Source organism: Chiloscyllium plagiosum, chromosome 10 (assembly GCF_004010195.1).
Source record: "Chiloscyllium plagiosum isolate BGI_BamShark_2017 chromosome 10, ASM401019v2, whole genome shotgun sequence".
NCBI classification, from domain to species: domain Eukaryota; kingdom Metazoa; phylum Chordata; class Chondrichthyes; order Orectolobiformes; family Hemiscylliidae; genus Chiloscyllium; species Chiloscyllium plagiosum.
Window position 1 is genome coordinate 81,349,995 of NC_057719.1, and position 16,667 is coordinate 81,366,661.

The window sequence follows — 16,667 nt, forward strand, 5'->3', positions numbered from 1 at the left end:
GCTTAAATCTTTCAGATGGAGCACCAATACTAGAGTGTCTTTACTGTGACAGGAATAAATGCTGGGATTCACTACTCACAATCTATATCATTATGTGGTCAGACTATATATTGTAGTCAAAGTTAGGTAAGAAAACAGTTTGTGACTAGTATTGTTATATTAACTAATAGGGAAAAGTTTTAGCAGATGGGAAAATTGGCCTTGCCCACTTTGGAATATTGGCCTCTAGAGCACAAAGAATGGAGTTGAAAAAAAACTTGTTGCAACTATTAAAAGCATTGGTGAGATTGCACCTATACTAGTGTACAGTTTTGGTCACCTTAAGGGGCAGACTTTCATTGGGGACAGTTCAGACAAAGTTCATTACGTTTATTGCTGGGAGAGAGGGGTCATTTTGGCTAGTTGTGCCTATATACATTGGAGGTCAAAAGAGTTAGAGTTGATCTTGATTCAAACACTCGAGTTTCTCAGGGATGGGATGGGATCCCAAGAACGTGGACACATAACATTTGGCCTAACGAGTCCACACCAACCCTCTGAAAAGTAATTCACCCAGACCCATTCCCCTATTCTATTACTCTACATTTCCCCTGACTAATGCACTTAACATATACATGCCTGAACACGATGGTAATTTAGCATGGCCTATTCACCTAAGCAGCACTTCTTTGGACTGTGGGTATATGAAACTGGAGCACCTGGAGGAAACCCACGCAGACACGGGAAAAACGTGCAAACTCCACAAAGGCAGTCGTCCATGGCTGGAATCGAGACAGGGTCCCTGGCACTGTGAGGCAGCAGTGCTAACCACTGAGACACCATGGAGCAGAGACCGAGAGGACATTTCCTCTTGCGGTGAAGTCTAGAATTAGGAAACAGTTTAGAAATAGGGTCTGCTATTTAAGATCAAGATTTGATGACAATTGTCTCAGAATCATCAATTTTTGAAATTCTTGACCCCAGAAAACAGCCGAAGCGGGGTAATAGAATGTACTTAAAGCTGAATTTTGGTTGACAATGGGGAGGGGGTTTTAGATGGCAGGAAAGTGGAAAAGGCCTCAATCATATTAACCATGGGATCTCATTGAACAGTGAAGCAGAGTCAAGGACTAAATAACTTACTCCTGACCTTCTTGATAGAGAAAGCAGAGAAAAGTCAAACCGTACTCAAATGGAGAGGGTTGAAAAGTGCTAGTGTCAAAAGGGATCTGGATGCAAGCTCAGCAAACAATTAGAAAGGCAAAATGGTATGTTGGCATTCACTCCAAAGGCATTTGTGTATAGCACTAGAAATGTTTTGCTGCATAAGAAATGGGAGGAATGGGCCATTCAATCCCTCAAGTCTGCCTCTTCATTCAATAAGATCATGGGAACAATCTGCCCCATACCAAGTAATTTGCAAGGCAGATCTTCATAGTTATCAACACCCCGATATATCTGCCAAAAATGTGTCAAACATACAAGTACTTTCAGTGATCTCTCATCCATAACTCTCTGGGACAGAAAACTCCAGACATTCATTACTCTCTGGGAAAAGAAACATCTTTGCATCTCAGTTTTAAACAAGTGTCTCCTTATGCTCTAATAACATCCTCTAGTTTGGGACCCCTCCTACATGAAACATCTTGTCATCATTGAACATGTCAGGCCTGTTCAGAATCTTAATAGTTTCCATAGGATAACCCCCTCATCTCAATGAGTCAACCCTTCCGCCCAGGAGTCAGCCAAGTGAGTACCTTTTGAACTGCCTCCAATAGGAGTACACCAAAAAAAGGGGTCTGGGGTCAACCTCGTGTATGTGGTATGGGGAGCAAATCAACAAACAACAAGCAAATGTATATCCTTTCTTGAAATATACAGGCCAAACTTCAACACCCTATACAGCTGCAACAAGACATCCCTATTTTTAAACTCCAACCCCGTAAAATACAGGCCAATATTAATTTGTCATCTGTATTGCTTGCTGCCTCTACATACTGACTTTTGTCTCATGCACACAGTTCCCTCTGTTTTTCACTTTTTGAAGCCTCTCTCCATTTAAATAATAGTCTGCATTTTGATTCTTCTGAACAAAGTGAATGACCTCACACTTTCCAACATTAAACTTTATCTGCCAGGTTTTTGTCCACTTACTCAACTTACCTATACAGTTGTATAAACCTTCCACAAGACCTCACCTGGAGTACAATGTACAGTTCAGGTCTCCTTATCTGAAGAAGGATATTCTTGTCCTTAAGGGAGTGCAAGAAAGATTCAGACTAATCCTGGGAATGGTGGGATTACTTCATGGGGAAGCTGGGTCTGTATATCATATTTTCAAAAGAATAAAAGTTGCAGAATTCTTAGGGCACAACAACTTGGATATAGATAGCATGTTCCTCTGGGCTAGTGATGCGAGAACTGGAGGACCTAATCACAGGATAAGAGGAAAGCCATTTAACACAGAGACAAGTAGTTTTCTCATTCACAGGGTGAAGAATCTTTGGAATGCTCTAACCCAAAGGACTGCAGAAACTCAGTCACTGATCATGTTCAACGCAAAAACTGACTCATTTCTGGAGACTAGTGACATTAAGTGAAATGAAGATAATTTGGGAAAATTAAATTGAAGAAATTATCAGCCATGATCTAAAATGGCAGAGCAGGTTCACTGGGCTGCATGGCTTAACCTTATTCCTCTTTTTTAAAACTTTGTTACGTTAGTCTGCTCTAATTTCTCCTTATCTGGCTCAGCGCCATATGTTTTGCATTGCTCTCGTAAAGCACCTTGCAACTTTCAATATTTTTGTAGCATCTTTAACAACATAATAAAACATTCTTGAATATTGTTTTGTGTCATATTGTCTTATGGATATTGCCTCTTCTTACTATATTGTGTCAAATTTTACTTATGCGTATTCCTATAACAGCTCAAAGAATTTACCGTATATCTTGATTTTTTTCCTTAGACGCCCAAATGCAGAATCACCCACAAGCTTGGAAATTCTGACCTGAATGCTTAAGTGAAGGTTATTAAAACATGAAAAAAAATCGAAACTTGGTACTCTGTTGTCACATTTCTTTTACCATAGGAACATGGGGACTTGGAGCAACAATAGGTTATTTGAGCCTGCTCCACTGTTCATGGAGATCATGGCTAATCTCACTTAGTTCTCAAATCCAATTTTATATCTTCCCACCACTACCCTAGACACCCTCATAACCTAGACACCCTCATACAGATCAATTCAATGATCCACCTCTTGCTGGGAAAGAATTCCACAGAATAACTTGCAGAAAAAGAAATTTGTCATCTAGATTTTAAATGGGGAGACTTATTCTCAAACTGGATCCTCAATTTTAGTCACCCACAAGAAGAATCAGCGTCCCAGTATCCACCTATCAAATCCTCCCAAAATCTTTTGTGTTTCATAAATGTTACTCCTCATTTGAAACTCTAATAGTTGTAAATCTTTCAACTTTTCACTCGATAAACTTCTCATTCTTGGAACGAGTCTAGTGAATCTTCTCTTAACTGAACCTACTACAATTATGTTTGTCTAAACAACACAATTAAACTGTACACAAGACTCCAGGCATAGTTTCACCCAGTTCTTTTCAGCTGTAGTAAAAGTCCCCTACCTTTCCACTTCTCTTGCAATAAAGGTTAGCATTCTATTATTTGTTTTCTTAAACATGTACTGTACCTGAATACTATTGTTTTGTGATTCACACACCTAGATCCCTCTATACAACCGAGTTCTGAAATCTCTCACCATTTAGAGTCATAGAGATGAACAGCACTGAAACAGACCCTTCAGTCCAACTCATCCATGTCAACCAGATATTCTAACCTAAACTAGTCCATTTGCTAGCATTTAGCCCATATCACTCTAAACCCTTCCTATTCATATACTTATCCAAATGTCTTTTAAATGTTGTAAAAGTACCAGCCTCCACCAGTTCCTCTGGCAGCTCATTCCAAACACACACCACCCTGTGCATGAAAACGTTGCCCCTTAGGTCTTTTATATCTTTCCCCTCTCACCTTAAGCCTAAGACCTCTAATTCTGGACTCTACCACCCCGGGGAAATGACCTAGTTATTTATCCTGTCCATGCCCCTCATAATTTTATAAACCTCTATAACCTCAAACTCCGACGCTCCAGGGAAAACAGCCCCAGCCTGTTCAGCCTCTCCGTGTAGCTCAAATCCTCCAACCCTGGTAACATCCTTGTAAATCTTTTCTGAACACCTTCAAGTTTCACAACATCCTTTTGATAGAAAGAAGACCAGAATTGCATGCAATATTCCAAAGTGGCCTAACCAATGTCCTGTACAGCAGAAATTTGATAGTACATTTCTGTTTCTCGTGCCAAAACAGACAAGTTCACATTTTCCCACATTACACTCCACTTCCAGATTTTTGCCCACTCACTTCAGTAAGAACAGAGAAGATAATAAAAATGGGGAAGGTATGGCATTGTTAGTCAAGGACAATATTACAGTGGCAGAAAGGACATTTGAGGACTTGTCTACTGAGGTAGTATGGCCTAAGGTTAGAAACAGGAAAGGAGCGGCCACCCTGTTGGGAGTTTTCTATAGGTGTCCGAGTAGTTCCAGAGATGTAGTGGAAAGGATAGCAAAGATGATTCTGGATAGGAGCGAGAGTAACATGGCAGTTGTGATAGGGGACTTTAGTATTTCTAGTCAATGTTTGTAAAGTTATAGCTAGAGTACTTGAAATAGGTCAGTTTTTGCCCAATGTGTGTAAGAGGGTTTCCTGACACAGTATGTAGACAGGCCATCAAAGGGCGAGGCCACATTGGATTTGGTACTGGGTAATGATCCCGACCAGATGTTAGATTTGGAGGTAGGTGAGCACTTTGACCACAATTCGGTTATGTTTACTTTAGCGATGGAAAAGGATAGGTATATACTACAGGGCAAGAGTTATAGCTGGGGGAAAGGCAATTATAATGTGATTAGAAAAGATTTAGGATGCATAGGACGGGGAGGGAAACTGCAGAGGATGGGCACAATTGAAATGTGGAGCTTATTCAAGGAACAGCTACTGCGTGTCCTTGATAAGTATGTACCTGTCAGGCAGGGAATAGGTGGTAGTTGAGCGACGAAGACATGGTTTACAAAAGAACTTGAATCTCTTGTCAAGACAAAGGCGGCGGCTTATGTTAGGATGAGACGTGAAGGCTCAGTTAGGGCGCATACAAGTTACAAGTTAGCCAGGAAAGACTTAGAGAGCTAAGAGGAGCCAGAAGGGGACACGAGATGTCATGAGCAGATAGGATCAAGGAAAACCCTAAAGCCTTCTATAGGTATATCAGGATAAAAGAATGACTAGAGTGAGATTAGGGCCAATCAAGGACAGTAGTGGGAAATTGTGCATGGAATCCGAGGAGATAGGGGAATCACTAAATGAATATTTTTTATCAGTATTCACACTGGAAAAAGACAATGCTGAGATACAGGCTACTACACTAGATGGGATTGAGGTTCACAAGGTGGTGGTGTTAGCAGTTCTGGAAAGTGTGGAAATAGATAAGTCCCCTCGGCTGGATGGGATTTATCTGAAGATACTCTGGGAAACCAGGGATGAGATTGCTGAGCCTTTGGCTTTGATCTTTATGTTGTCATTGTGTACAGGAATAGTGCCAAAAGACTGGAGGATACCAAATGTTGTCCCCTTGTTCAAGGAGGGGAGTAGAGATAACCCTGGTAATTATAGACCAGCGAGCCTTACTTCAGTTGTGGGTAAAGTGTTGGAAAAGATTATAAGAGATGGGATTTATAATCATCTAGAAAGGAATAAGTTGATTAGGGATAGTTAACACTGTTTTGTGAAGGGTAGGTCATGCCTCACAAACTTTATTGAGTTCTTTCAGAAGGTGAACAAACAGGTGGATGAGGGTAAAGCAGTTAATGTGGTGCATATGGATTTCAGTAAGGCATTTGATAAGGTTCCCCACAGTCAGCCATTGCACAAAATACAGAGGCATGGGATTGAGGGTGATTTAGTGGTTTTATCTCCAGCATCTGCAGTCCTCACTTTCTCCTTGATCAGAAATTGGCTACCTGAAAGAAGGGGTGGTGGTTATGGGAAATGTTCATCCTGGAGTTCAGTTATTAGTGGTGTACTGCAAGGATCTGTTTTGGGGACATTGCTGTTTGCCATTTTTACAAATGACCTAGATGAAGGAATAGAAGAATGGGTTAGTAAATTTGCGGATGACACTAAGGTCAGTGGAGTTCCAGATAGTGCCGAAGAATGTTGCCAAAGGGACATAAATAAGCTGCAGAGCTGGGCTGAGAGGAGGCAAATGGAATTTAATACAGAAAACTGAGAGGTGATTCACTTTGGAAGGAGCAACAGGAATAAAGAATACTGGGCTAATGGTAAGATTCTTGGTAGTGTAGATGAGCAGAGAGATTTGTGTCCTTGTACATAGGTCCCTGAAAGTTGCATTCGGGTTGATAGGATTGTTAAGAAGGCATACAGTGTTTTAGCTTTTATTTGTACAGTGATTGAGTTTCGCAGCCATGAGCTCATGTTGCAGCTGTACAAAACTCTGGGGTGGCCGTACTTGGAGTATTGTGTACAGTTCTGGTCATCGCATTATAGGAAGGATGTGGAAGCTTTGGAAAGGGTTCAGAAGAGATGTTGCCTGTATGGAGGGAGGGTCATTAGAGGAAAGGCTGAGGGACTGGAGGCTGCTTTTGTTCGAGAGAAGGTTGAGGGGTGACTTAATTGAGATATACAAGATAATCAGAGGGTTAGATAGTGTGGACAGTGAGAGCCTTTTTCCTCGGATGGTGATGGCTAGCACGAGGGGACATAGCTCTAAACTGAGGTGTGACAGATATAGGACAGATTTCTGAGGTAGTTTCTTTACTCAGTAGTAGGGGAATGCCCTGCCTACAACAATAGTAGATTAGTCAACTTTAAGGGCATTTAAATGGTCTTTGAATAAACATACAGATGAAAATGGAATAGTGTAGGATAGATGGGCTTCAGATTGGTTCCACACGCCGGCGCAGCATCGAGGTCGAAAGGCCTGTACTGCGCTGTGATGTTCTATGGATGTACGTTTTGTCTCCGAGCTGGAAGGTTAATTTTCAGACATTTTGTCACCATACTAGGTATCAGTGAGCCTCCAGTGAAGCTTTTCAAAACTTGCTGTAATGTTCTGCTGTTTGTTCACTGAAGGAACCTTCCCTGAAATGTAAAATCATAACATCCACGAATCCCAAAACCACAGACACAATCTCAAACTGTAAACCATGAATCGCCAAATCTCAACATCTGACAGGGTGAGCTACATTGGTATAAAGGAGTTAACTGTATCTTCACAGAGGTATGAACCAACTGAAACTCTGGCTCATTAAAACACGAAGTAACGTTACCACAAGCAGTGTGCACGGTAACCATCATTGCGTAATGCAATTAACAGGTTGAGGAGACATTACCACAAACATAATATAAGACAACTGCCATTATATACCTTAATGAAGAAATTGGGAATGCTATCACAAACATGCAGCCCTGAACAACAGCCATGGCAGAATCAGTTCCCATGAGGAAGTAAAAGCGTGGGGTATCAGACATCAGGATCAGGATAAGTAGACTTCATATTGTTTGCGGTTATGAAAACAATATTTTACCAGTTTGGACCAGGATGTGGAATAAACTGAAGAATGAAAGTAGTGTTAAATACTGGATGATTCAGCAGAATGCCATTGGGTGATGGGTTTGGGGATATTGAGATATGAATCAAAGAGGACGACCTTGGAAAACAGTTACTGCAGTTGGGACAGGTCAGAGACTGATCATTAATAGATGCAGGCCTATAATCAACACTGGCAACAACCAACTCCCTGCTATGGGAAAGATGTTGTTAAACCTGAAAGGGTTCAGCAAAGATTTACAAGGATTTTGCTAGACTTGGAGGGTTTGAGCTATAGGGAGGGATGTATCGGCTGGGGTTTTCTTTCCCTGGAGCAGAGGCTGAGGGGTGATCTTATAGAGGTTTATAAAATCATGAGGGGCATGGATAGGGCGAATAGTCAAAGTCTTTTTTCCCCAGAGAAGGGGAGTCCAAAATTAGAGGCTATAGGTTTAAGGCGAGAGGGGAAAGATTTAAAAGCAACCTTTTCAAGCAGAGGGCTTGTAGGGAATGAGTTGCCAGAGGTTGTGGAGGTAAGTACAATTACAACATTTAAGGAGGCATCTGGATTGACATACAAATAGGAAAGGTTTAAGAGGGATTATGGACGGAATGCAGGCAAATGGGACCAGGTCAGTTTAGGGTATGCCATCAGCGTGGGAGAGTTGGACTGAAGGGTCTGTTTCTATACTGCACAACTATATGACTACATGATTACAAGCTTCAGTCAAATCATACAGGAATTTCTACTGGGGCAATTTGTAAGTTGCAGTCAAATCATGGAAGGACTTGACCTGTGCTAATAAATGTAAGTTTCAGTAAAGTGGTTTGATGCAGAATTTATGTAAATTCCAGACAAGTCACAGGAGAATAAGTTCTAATGTGGCAACATTGAGAGTTCAATGAACAAATGATTCAGCTGTTGAACCAGATTCTAAGAAACGTGTATTTTGCCCTTGTAATTTCTGAAATCCAAAGAGGATCAGGAATGGAAACCCTTACACAATTTGCCCATTTCACTTTGCAGACTCTCTACTTCAACTTTACAGCTTACTTTGCTACTTATCTTAGAGTCAGAGATGTGCAGCATGGAAACTGACCCTTCGGTCCAACTCGTCCATGCTGACCAAATATACTAGATAAATTTAATCCCATTTGCCAACATTTGGTCCATATCCTTCTAAACCCTTCCTAATCATATATCCATCCAGGTGCCTTTTAAATATTGTAATTGTACCAGCCTCCACCAGAGAGTCATAGAGATGTACAGCATGGAAACAGACCCTTCAGTCCAACCCATCCATGCCAACCAGATATTCCAACCCAATCTAGTCCCACCTTCCAGCACCTGGTCCATATCCCTCCAAACCCTTCCTATTCATAAACCCATCCAAATGCCTCTTAAATGTTGCAACCACTTCCTCTGGCAGCTCGTTCCATATAAGCACTATCCTGTGTGAAAAGGTTGCCTGTTAGGTCTCTTTTAAATCTTTCCCTTCTCACCTTAAACCTATGTCCTCTAGTTTTGGACTCCCCAACCCAAAGGGAAAAGACCATGTCTATTTAACCTATCCATGCCCCTCATGATTTCATAAACCTCTATAAGGTCAGCCCTCAACGTCCGATTTTCCAGGGAAAACAGCCTCAGCCTATTCAGCTTCTCCCTATAGCTCAAACCCTCTAATCCCGGCAACATTCTTGTAAATCCTTTCTGAACCATCTCAAGTTTCACAACATCCTTCCTTTAGCAGAGACACCAGAATTATACACAGTATTCCGAAAGTGGCCAAACCAATTTCTTGTACAGCCCCACCATGACCTCCAAACTCCTATATTCAAAGCACTGACCAATAAAGGTAAGTATACCAAAGCCTTCTTCACTATCCTATCTACCTGTGACTCCACTCATCTTAGTATCATTGACAAATTAGCTACCATACACGCGGTTCCTTCATTCAGCTTATTGATATAGGATGTATAGAGATCAGGCTCCAACACCAAGTCAATGTGAAACTCCATTATTTCAAGCTGGGTTCGTCAGCTCAAAATTGCAGCATTTATTCTTTGCTCTTTTTTGTTTTCAGTAATATTTTAAACTTTGCAGTGCCTGGTGTTATCCAAGTATCCAAGGACAATTCAAAGATTGCAATTAAACCCACATAATAACTTAGGATGCAGGACAGGGACAAGTAACCTTGCAGGGGCGTTTGATAGTACACTGGCAAAATATTTTAAACTGGAGTAGTTGGGGATGGGAATTGAAGGGGGATATGAGAGGGAGGGAAATAAAGGAGATGAAAACTAGAAAACTGGAGAGCAAAAGTGAAAAGCAGAAGAAACACGGGCTAGCAATAAAGGGGGTCAAAGTACAAAAAATGTATAACCTGTCTAAAAGATACCATAATTGAATGCATGGAGCATTCACAATAACGTAGATGAATTACATCAAATTGTTGCAATCACATCATACCTTTGTTCAATTATGGAGACATGGCTGGGAGTGACCAAGACTGAGAACTGAACATCCAATTGTATTTAACAGTCAAAACAGAGGAGGTGGGAGTGTGTTGTTAATGAAAGATGATAATTGTGCAATAGGGAAAAATGATAATGGCAGAGGAATTCTCGATGTTGAATCAATCTGGATTGAGCTAAGAAGCAGCAAGAGGAGGAAAACAATAGTGATACTTGTCCATAGATCTCCGAACAGTAGGGGCAAAGTAGGGAATGGCATTAAACAGGAAATTAGACCAGCATGGATGCTGTAGTAATCTTGGGTGATTTTAGATTACCTAGAGACTGGGCAAAGCACATTTCAATGATACTTTGGGAGGATGAATTCCTGAGAGTAAACAAAACGAATTTTCAAACCAGTTCACCACCACCTTCTCAAAAGCAACCAGGGACAGGCAAAATGCAAGCTAGATAGCAATATCCATGCCCTATGGAGTGAATAAAAGAAGTTTGTTGAGGAACCAATTTGACAGCCAGTGATCCAATATTTGGTTTTTGTGCTATGAGAGGAGGTTAATTAATAATCTCATTGTGAGTGGTCCTTTTAGAAAAAAATGACCATCTCCTCATATAAATTCTGCATTGCAGAATCTGAAGTGATCCGATTTAAAACAAAGGTCTTAAATCTAAACAAAAACTACAACTGCTAGCTGGCTGCGACATACTGTGTAACTTTACTAAGGTATGACAGTGGACAGGCAAAGGTTAATATTAAAAGTAGTGAATGCAAGCATTGTCGCAGTAATATATTCCTTTCAGGTTAAAGAACAAGAAAGGTGGCCCAACCATGGTTAAGAAAATAAATTAAGGATAGCATTAAATCCAAAGTGGTGTTTATAAAGTTGCTCAACAAAGTAGCAAGCCTGAAGACTGGGAGCAATTTAGAATTCAGTAAAGGAGTATGAAGACGTAGATTAAGAGGGGAAAAAAAAGTGGACAAGTGTAAGCTTGCAACAAACATAAAAATGGGCTCTCCCAGAAGCTTCTACAGGTCTGCAAAAGGATTAGTGAAGACAAATATAAGCCCCATACAATCTAAAACAAAAAAAAGACAATAGAGAACAAGGAAATTGCGAGCAATTAAATAATTACTTTTTTTCTGTTTTCAACAAACATGCCAGAAATGTTCGGGTAGCAAGGCTTTTCAGGAAGGAGAAATTGAAGAAAATTTGAATTTGTTAACAAAAAGCACAAGAGAAATTAATGGGAGTGCAAACTGATAGATATCCCCAGAGTCTGATAACCCACATCCCAGGATATTAAAGGAGATAGCCACAGAAATAATAGGTGCAATTATGGCTGTCATCTTCCAAAATTCTGCCAGTTCTGGAATTCTCTAACACGCAGGTTTTGGATGCAAAGTCACTGAATATATTTAAGAAATAAATGGATAGATTTCTAAAAGCTAAAAGATATTGAGCTACACTCCCTCTAAGCGGTATGTGCATGCAGTTTCTTCAATGTTCCACACATACTGATTTCTGGCCCTAGAAGTCGTGTCACACACAGGCCTCAGGGGTCTGCAGTCAGTAAGAAAATTAGAGGAAAATTGATGTTGAGGGATATGGTAGGGAGCGTAGGAGTTTGGCAATAAGATAGATGATCAGCAATGGTTATGCTGAATAGCAGAGAGGACTTGATGGGCTTCTATTTTCTGTTTCTATCCCACCTGGACCAGATAACCTTTCAAATTAATAATCCCCTCAATCTATTTTTAATTCTCTCCAATATTCACATTATCACATCTTTCATTAATCAAGTCAGATGCAAAATACTAATTTAGTAACTCGTCCATACCCTCTGCCTCAAGTGCAACCCCTTTACCAGTGCCTAATCAGCCCCACCTGTCTCATTTAATTGTAAATTCCTTTTGGGTTCCTTTTCATGTTAGCTTTTGATCTATTTTCATGCTCACACTTTACCCTTCTTACATTTTTAAATTTTCTCTATTGTGTGTTTAATTTGGTTTTTAACTTATACTGTCTTACACTTACTACCTACCTTTTTTATTTAATTTTAATCACTATCTTTAGTCATCCAGGCAGGTCTGTGTGTGTGTCAGTCCTGTACCCAAACCATTTCCTCTTCAAAGCAATCTGTTATTCACAACTGTTCTGATTACCAATTTCTGTTTTCAATCCACACGGATCAGATCTCTTTACAGCTCACTGACTTTAACCCTCAAGTATTTGGTTTGTTCCTGGTCCTTTTCCAGAACCACATTAATGATAGTATTATCACTGTTCATAAAATGTGAGATGAAAATTCATCCCAGAGCCTTGAACACAGGATTAGGGCAGACAATGGTGTATCAGGAGTGTTGCCTTGTCAGACTGACTGTATTTTGGACATAGATGTTACACTGAAGTCCCATCTACTGTCTCAGGTGGATATACTATGTTACTATTAGATGCATCTTCGTCAACATATATCCTAATACTGCCAAAATATTGTTTCATATTTTACCACTGTTTGGGATACTCTACCATGTGTAAATAGTCTAATTTTGTTTGACTACATTACCACAGTGATTACATTTCAAGTGCTTCACTGGCATGCCAAGTTATTTAAGATGTGAAAGGTCCTTCGCTATTTTAAAAAAGAAAATAGCCCAGCACAATTCTTAAAAGATACTTGGGGATAAGAAAAGATGTTGAGATTAAAGCAAATCAACTTACTGAGGTGACAAAGCAGCTTAAAAATGATGGATTTTGGAGAAACAGGAGATGGAAGTAAATGTGAAATGTCACAGCATGCATACAGGATACAGGTCCTGGCCACTAACAGTGAGGCAAAATATGAAGGATGCTTAAAAGGCAGAGTGAGCATTTCAAAGTGAGGTTACAAACAGATGAGATAATGGAGGATCATGTTCAAATTTTGAGGTTTTGGGATATCATGAACCCACATAAGATAGGAGTGCAGGGGTGATGGGTAAATAGCATCTACAGACACCATTCACTTCGTGACTCCCTCATTAGGTCCACAGCCCCCACCAACCCACCTTTCATTCTGCAAGAGGTGTAAAACTTGCGCCAACACCTCCCCCCTTCACCTCCGTCCAAGGCCCCAAAAGATCTTTCCACATCTGACAAAAATTTACCTGTACTTGCACAAATATCATCTACATCGTACCCGATGTGGTCTCCTCTACACCGGGGAGATAGGACGTCAACTTGCAGATCATTTCAGAGAACACCTCGGACACCCACACCAACCAACCCCACTGTCCCACGGCTGAACATTTCAATTCCCCGTCCCACTCCATTAAGGACATGTAGGTTCAAGGCCTCCTCCATCGCCAAATCCTAGTCACCAGACACCTAGAGGAAGAATGCCTCATCTTCCACTTTGGGACCCTGCAACCACAGAGGATTAATGTGGATTTCACCAGTTTCTTCATTTCCCCTCCCCCCACATCATCCTAGTCCCAAGCCTCCAACTTGGCACCACCCTCTTGACCAGTCCATCGCCTTTCCCGTCTATCTGCTCCACCTTCCTCGCCGACCTATGAACTTCTCCCCACCTTCATTTGCCTATCGCATTCTCAGCTACCTTCCCCCCAGCCCCTCCCATTTATCTCTCAGACCCCTTGGCCCACAAGCCTCATTCCTGATGAAGGGCGTATGTCCGAAACATAGACTCTCCTGCTCCTTGGATGCTGCCTGACGCTGTGCTTTTCCAGCAACACACTCTCGACTCTGATCTCCAGCAGCTGTAGTCCTCACTTTCTCCTAGTTTTGGGCATAAGCCCTTCACATCAGGATGTGGTGGTGGTGGGAGGGCATGGGAAGAGCAGGGAGCTGATAGATAAATCAGAGGGGGGAATGGGGCTAGAGATGGTAGCTTGGAAAACAAAGGTAGATGCAGGTGGGGCTGATGGTGAAAGGTCGGAGAAGAGGATGGAGCAGATAGATAAGGTAAGGGGTGGTTAGAATTTGGCAGTGGAGGTGGCCCAGGACTACCATGTCCACGGTGGAGGGGGAGTTGAAGTGGTTGGCCACAGGGTGGTGGGATTTTTTGGTTTGTGCATTCCAGAGATGTTCTCAAAAACATTCTGCGATTTGGAGTCCTGTCTCCCCAGTGTAAAGGAGAGCACATTGAGAGCAACAAACACAGATGAGGTGTTTGGATGTGCAGAAACTGTTGTGCTTCTTCAGCACCACACTTTGACAAGTAGGACTTGATGCATATTAACAGAAACACATGAGAGCTTTGGTTAAACAAGGTGGGTTATAGAAGGTGGGTTATATGCACACATCCATGAATGCATTGAAAATTGAATTTACAAGTCACATATGTGACAGTAGGTTTCAATGATGGGCGAGCTCAGTAGAGCTGGAAATACAAGAAGTTAGAGGTGAAATTATAAAATAATTACCCTAGGGAGGATACAAAATTAGAGATTCAATCAGGGTTAAACAGGACATCAAGATTGTTAAAAATCCTTCTCAGAAAACAGATGGACTTATTAACTAAAAGGTTTAAACTCTATGAAAAGATTTGAGAACAATGAGCTTTATCTTCCCAATAGATACATGGAAGAAATTATAGCTCATTGGAAAATAAAAGTTTGGAAAAAAAAAGTCTGACACCAGGCAGCAGTAGAGGAGTTAAGAGAACTGGTAGAGAGACACTGTTGGGAGTCATCAGCTAAATCCATGTCTATATGTGCTAAAGGGCATTATGAAGACAAGGGAGGGGAGGGGGAACCAATCATTAGCCTCACACAAAAAGGTAGCTGACTTTACTTTCTAAATAAACAACAAAACATAGGAAATAGGGGAAGTTGGCCATTCACCCCTCGAAACTGTTCCACCATTCATTATGATCATGGCTGATCTTCTAACTCAATGGCATGTTTTTGTTTTTCCCAGAAATCTTTTGATCCCTTTAGTCCCAAGTGCTATCTCCAGCTCCTTCTTGAAAACGTAGAAGGTTTTGGTCTTGCTTTCTCTGGTAGAGAATTCCACAGGCTCACTATTCTCTGGGTGAAGCAATTTCTCCTCTGTATACACTGTATCCTTAGACTATGGCCCTGGTTCTGGACTGCCCCACCCCACGATCAGGATTCATCCTTCCTGCAATTACCCGGTCTAGACCTGTTAAATAATTTATAGGCTTCTGTGATATCTCCTCTTCATTCTTTTGAACCCAAGCAAAGATAATCCTGATTCAACCTCTCCTCATAAGTCAGTCCCACCATCCTAGGAAGAGTCTAGTAAACCTTTGCCACACACACACACACACACACAGTATAGCAAGAGCACCGGTTAGCAGATAAAAAGACCAAAACAGTACAGAATATTCTAGATGTGCTTTTACAGTGTATGCAGAATGGTGGCCTCTTTCCGAAATGCATAACTGGCAATCTCATTCATAAAAATTAGCAGGGTGTTTAAATTACAAACAAAACACAGAAGTTTTGCAAATATTTAAAATTAAGTTTCTGATTGCTTCACGGATGTGTTACCAGGAGATGACAATCTTTGTGCAAATGCAATAGCATAAATGGAGGCTTCCAAACAAAAACTTATACTATACATGATTTAAACAAAATAGAATTTTCATTTTGTTTAAACTTTTCTTAAACTAGCATTTGTGCAATTCTTTCAGAAACTAAAAGAAATTTAAGGAAATGTCTAACTTGATCTATAGCAGTAATATTTCAAAAGATTTTGCCTGTTTGAATTCATTCATGAGATGTGGGGATCACGAAGGAGACCAACATTTACTGCCAAATTCTAATGCCCTTGAGTAGATTGGGATGAGCCATCATATTCAACCGCTGCAGTCTGTGCGGTGTAGGTACACCTGTATGCTGTTAAGGAAAGAGTGCCAAGATTTTGGTACAGTGACAATAAAGAAACAGCAACAATTCCAGTCAGGATCTTGAGAGACTTGGGAAGTGTTGCCCTGAGTTTACTACACACGTCCTTTTGGTGCTACAGGTTGCAGATTTGAAGACGCTTCAAGGAGTTGCTCTAGTCCACCTTTTAATGGTACACATTTCAGCCACAATGCATCAAGTGGAAAGTATACATTTCACCTGGTGGATGAGGTGGGCAATCGATCACAATATTATCAAAAATTATGTTCAAAATATCATATCCACCCCTGTTCTCAAAACCATGGATCGGGAGTTGATGTCCCAAGGTTGTTAGTCTTCAATTGTTCTATTAACTTTAGTCAGCTGACTTTTGTCAAGTGAAATAACAAGTTCTAATTAGGGGAGAACATCAAAATCTCAACAAGCAGCTAACAATATACCATATTTTGACTGAGGATGATTTAGTGAATGGAGAATATGAAAAGGCCTATTATTCTCAGAATATGCCTACATGAAAGACATACACAAAACTTAGCGTTGGAAAAGTGTCATTCATGGACATGGTAGGATTTGAAGTGACAAATTAGTTCTGCTAACCAGATCACCCTGAAATGTAAAACAATGCCTCAAATACTTTAGCTAAAAATGGCAAGATATTCTGT

The 16,667-nt window shown here is 40.8% G+C and overlaps 1 protein-coding gene across 6 annotated transcripts in view; it reads right to left on the reverse strand.

The window, feature by feature from the left end:
- Window positions 1-16,667, reverse strand: part of pacs2 (phosphofurin acidic cluster sorting protein 2) — a 282,143-nt gene that overhangs the window by 238,897 nt on the left and 26,579 nt on the right. The window lies entirely within an intron of this gene.